This window comes from Parasteatoda tepidariorum, chromosome 9 (assembly GCF_982258835.1).
Source record: "Parasteatoda tepidariorum strain Cologne lab strain chromosome 9, Ptep-v5.0, whole genome shotgun sequence".
Classification (NCBI taxonomy): Eukaryota; Metazoa; Arthropoda; class Arachnida; order Araneae; family Theridiidae; genus Parasteatoda; species Parasteatoda tepidariorum.
In genome coordinates, this window is record NC_141763.1 from 69,719,477 (window position 1) to 69,725,476 (window position 6,000).

A 6,000-nucleotide genomic window follows, 5' to 3' on the forward strand; every position below is an offset into this window, starting at 1 on the left:
CATCAAAGTGATATTAGTAATTCAAAGTGATATAGTTTAAATTATATTTAAAATTATAATTTCCAGGCCGAAGACTGATAGTCATATATTTAATGTATATATTCAGAAGCTACCATCAACACAAACTGCACATACATTCTAATGAATAAATAAAACTCATGCATACACACACAACGATTGGATTGGATTGAATGTAGAAGTTTTATGGCACAAGATCCAGAGGAGGACATGCTGCGCCAAACAATTTGTTGAGTTAGATCTAATGGTAAATTGCACACAATAGTTTCATTGTCATAAAATAAATGAAAGTAATAAAATTGTTTATCTCAAGACACGTATTTTTAAAAGTCCATAAAAATCATTAAAAAGCATAATTCTATAAAATACACAAAAAAGGTAAAACGGTTCATGGGTAGGAAATAAGAGTGAATAAAATCAGATAAAACAGTTATATACAATATATAATACCAATAGCTCGCAGAAATGCGAAAATGTTGGGATGACGAATATCATCTAACAAATCCTTCATACATAAAATCGTGCTATTAAAAAAGGTAAGACGATGTTGGTTAAAACAAGGACAAATGGTTAAAATGTGATGAACCGTAAGTAAAGTATTGCAAGAGTCGCATTTGGGAGGAGATTCTCCAAACAACAGATGAATATGCGTGAGTCGAGTGTGGCCGATTCTGAGACGATTAAGTTTTACATCTGCATTACGTAATCGTAATACAGTTAAGGGGTCTATGTATGGTTTGATGTTATGAAGTTTATTTTGAGTTTGAAGGTCCCAATGTTGTTGCCAAAGGGACGAGATGAGCTGTTGAACATGTAGTTTAATGTCTGAGAATGGTACAGATATGGTTAATTCAGTAGTTGTAGATCGTGCTGCAGAATCAGCCAACTCATTTCCTGGGATACCGACGTGACTCGGTATCCAGCAAAATGAAATATCAAATCCCTTTTTGCGAAGAGCGATTAATATATGATTAATGAGGCATAAGATTGGGTGAGTATCGCTGCGAAAATTTTCTAGCTGGTTCAAAACGCTCTTACTATCAGAGTATATAAAATACTTTCGTTCGGAGCGTGAAGAAATCAGCCGCAATGCCAAAAGGATGGCAACAGCTTCCGCAGTGAAGACGGAACAAATATCTGGGATCTTGTAGCTATAAGTATCATCAGCGATGAACACACACAACGAGGTTTAAATTATATCATGCATACAGCTATAAAAAATTTATAGCTAAAATTTCTAGATAGTCATACATTCACACACACACATTTCTGCAAAACATGCATACTACATACATACTATTTTGTTAAAAAAAAAAAAAAAAAAATATGACCTGCTAATAATTTTATAAGTTCAACAAAAATTCTAAATGGAATAAAATGATGCAATTTTCCTTCATATAGATAAAAAATTTTTTAAATTCTCATATTGAGAAAGTCAAAATGTTTACATGCAATATTAACAAGTCATATTTTACTGAGAAAAAAAAACATTAAAAGCTGTTAAATTTATATAACAAACAAATATTTAAAAGAAAAGAAAATCTGACAATTTTTACAATCACTTACTAATAATAAAACTAATTACTATATTTGATTATTATAAGGGAAAAAAAACAAATCTAAAATATAGACAAACAAAATTACAGGATTATGCAAGTTCTACTAAGCAGTATTTACAAATAAAAATCTAGGGTATTAAAGAAATATACATAAATAAATTATGGCGTAGAATTTGTTCTACAACATGAATAATCAAAAATAAAGCAGTATTTACAAATAAAAATCTAGAGTATTAAAGAAATGCATAAAGAAATATACATAAATAAATTATGGTACAGAATTTGTTCTACAACATGAATAATCAAAAATAAAATATCTAGATTATTATTATGGATGATAAATTTTCTGATTTCTTGAAAATATTTGCAATTAATATACCAAATATTAAATAAAAATTCTTCCAATAATGTATACAAGCATTCTCAATTACGATAATAAAATGAAATTCAACAAAAGAAGTTACAAATTCCTGAATAATACGATATATACAATAAATATATTCAATTTATATTCCAAATATCAAATTAAAATCATATCATATACACAAAAAATTTTCATAATTATTTACAATTGATAAGTTGTCTCAATATTATAAAAAAAAATTGATTTAATACAATATACATATTTTATGAAAAACTAAACATAAATTAAAAATAACATTTTCCAAATAATAAAATTCACAAGTTTCCAATTTCCAGATTATAAATACAATTTATATGGTAAATATTAAATACAAATTCTCCCAATCATATATACAAAAAGTATTCATAGTCATTTACAATTAATATTATAAAAAGAGATTAACATAATATACATATAAAAATTAAAAATAAAATTTTCCAACTACATAAGTCACAAATTTCCGATATATAGATATGTTATCAATTTACAATAACATTAATAGAGAAAATCAATCTAGGAAGCGGCAATGTTGATGATATCAGACGCTATACAGAAGGAAAAAAGAATTGGTGTAATTTTGATATTGACTTTGAAAATTTTTTTTTAAATAAATGATTCTATAGAGTCATAATGGTAAAGAAAATCATAGAAATAATAAAACACTAAAACAAACATTTACCTTTATGAGTCGCAAATTAGGTAAGGTACCCATTTCTTTACATAGAAATCTACCAGCATGTCTAGATAATTCCAATTATCATCTTTGTAAACTTCAAAAATGATGGTGCTTTTTAAAGTCCACAAAACTAAATATGTGGATGAAGAATTTAAAATGGCCATTTGTCCCTGCATCTGATGATAATAATCATGGGATTTATTGATTTTGTACATGCCATTTTCAATACAAAGAATATAATTTCTTACACCTTTTAATTTTTCCTGCATAACATCATTGCGGTAAGTGTAAGGGCACTTTACTTCCAATAACTTTAAGCAACCATCGTTGACTTTAATAAGGCCATCAGGGCTAGCACCCAAAAGTCCAGAAGGATGGAGCCAAAACCCTGAGCTTTCCACAGATAATTTTGTAGTATTTTCAAATGCAGAAACTGCAGTCTTTTCATTCTGTTTTCCCCATTGAACTTGCATAACTTTGTCAAGCTTATATAAACAGTTCAATTTTTTAAACAGGGAAGGGGGAAAACTATTGCGCTTATGGGCTGAAATAATTGACCCGAAATTACTCGACGTTAATCTAAGATGCCTATACTTGGCCCATTTTATGTTGGAAGCCTGGCCAACAGTTTCAAACGCTATGTTAGAAATTTCATCAGATGTTAAATGACACTTTTTTAAAAGAAATGCCTTTTTATCCGCTGACTGTAAAAATTCTGAAGAAAATAAAATTTCGTCCATAGAACAGTGCGGAAATTGTGAGGGAACAGGCTCATGGCTAAAAAGCCAACGAAAACCAACAATCTGACTCCGACTATCTAAAGCTTGATAAATTTCATTTTTAATAGCACTTTTATCCTTCTCAGTCGCTTTAAATTTCTTTGAAGGAAACAACTCCTCGACACTGCAAATTTTATTAACCTTCTTAGAAGGCCTCTTAAAATTCCAGTGACAAAGCTGATCAGTTATCGAAACATTGTGGTGTGCGTAGATTAATGCAGCTTCCATATGATGACATCGTGCCATACAGTGTTTCCCAAACTTATGACTTATATGGTAAATATAATTTATATGGTAAATATTAAATACAAATTCTCCCAATCATATATACAAAAAGTATTCATAGTCATTTACAATTAATATCATAAAAAGAGATTAACATAATATACATATAAAAATTAAAAATAAAATTTTCCAACTACATAAGTCACAAATTTCCGATATATAGATATGTTATCAATTTACAATAACATTAATAGAGAAAATCAATCTAGGAAGCGGCAATGTTGATGATATCAGACGCTATACAGAAGGAAAAAAGAATTGGTGTAATTTTGATATTGACTTTGAAAATTTTTTTTTAAATAAATGATTCTATAGAGTCATAATGGTAAAGAAAATCATAGAAATAATAAAACACTAAAACAAACATTTACCTTTATGAGTCGCAAATTAGGTAAGGTACCCATTTCTTTACATAGAAATCTACCAGCATGTCTAGATAATTCCAATTATCATCTTTGTAAACTTCAAAAATGATGGTGCTTTTTAAAGTCCACAAAACTAAATATGTGGATGAAGAATTTAAAATGGCCATTTGTCCCTGCATCTGATGATAATAATCATGGGATTTATTGATTTTGTACATGCCATTTTCAATACAAAGAATATAATTTCTTACACCTTTTAATTTTTCCTGCATAACATCATTGCGGTAAGTGTAAGGGCACTTTACTTCCAATAACTTTAAGCAACCATCGTTGACTTTAATAAGGCCATCAGGGCTAGCACCCAAAAGTCCAGAAGGATGGAGCCAAAACCCTGAGCTTTCCACAGATAATTTTGTAGTATTTTCAAATGCAGAAACTGCAGTCTTTTCATTCTGTTTTCCCCATTGAACTTGCATAACTTTGTCAAGCTTATATAAACAGTTCAATTTTTTAAACAGGGAAGGGGGAAAACTATTGCGCTTATGGGCTGAAATAATTGACCCGAAATTACTCGACGTTAATCTAAGATGCCTATACTTGGCCCATTTTATGTTGGAAGCCTGGCCAACAGTTTCAAACGCTATGTTAGAAATTTCATCAGATGTTAAATGACACTTTTTTAAAAGAAATGCCTTTTTATCCGCTGACTGTAAAAATTCTGAAGAAAATAAAATTTCGTCCATAGAACAGTGCGGAAATTGTGAGGGAACAGGCTCATGGCTAAAAAGCCAACGAAAACCAACAATCTGACTCCGACTATCTAAAGCTTGATAAATTTCATTTTTAATAGCACTTTTATCCTTCTCAGTCGCTTTAAATTTCTTTGGAGGAAACAACTCCTCGACACTGCAAATTTTATTAACCTTCTTAGAAGGCCTCTTAAAATTCCAGTGACAAAGCTGATCAGTTATCGAAACATTGTGGTGTGCGTAGATTAATGCAGCTTCCATATGATGACATCGTGCCATACAGTGTTTCCCAAACTTATGACTTATATGGTAAATATAATTTATATGGTAAATATTAAATACAAATTCTCCCAATCATATATACAAAAAGTATTCATAGTCATTTACAATTAATATTATAAAAAGAGATTAACATAATATACATATAAAAATTAAAAATAAAATTTTCCAACTACATAAGTCACAAATTTCCGATATATAGATATGTTATCAATTTACAATAACATTAATAGAGAAAATCAATCTAGGAAGCGGCAATGTTGATGATATCAGACGCTATACAGAAGGAAAAAAGAATTGGTGTAATTTTGATATTGACTTTGAAAATTTTTTTTTAAATAAATGATTCTATAGAGTCATAATGGTAAAGAAAATCATAGAAATAATAAAACACTAAAACAAACATTTACCTTTATGAGTCGCAAATTAGGTAAGGTACCCATTTCTTTACATAGAAATCTACCAGCATGTCTAGATAATTCCAATTATCATCTTTGTAAACTTCAAAAATGATGGTGCTTTTTAAAGTCCACAAAACTAAATATGTGGATGAAGAATTTAAAATGGCCATTTGTCCCTGCATCTGATGATAATAATCATGGGATTTATTGATTTTGTACATGCCATTTTCAATACAAAGAATATAATTTCTTACACCTTTTAATTTTTCCTGCATAACATCATTGCGGTAAGTGTAAGGGCACTTTACTTCCAATAACTTTAAGCAACCATCGTTGACTTTAATAAGGCCATCAGGGCTAGCACCCAAAAGTCCAGAAGGATGGAGCCAAAACCCTGAGCTTTCCACAGATAATTTTGTAGTATTTTCAAATGCAGAAACTGCAGTCTTTTCATTCTGTTTTCCCCATTGAACTTGCATAACTTTG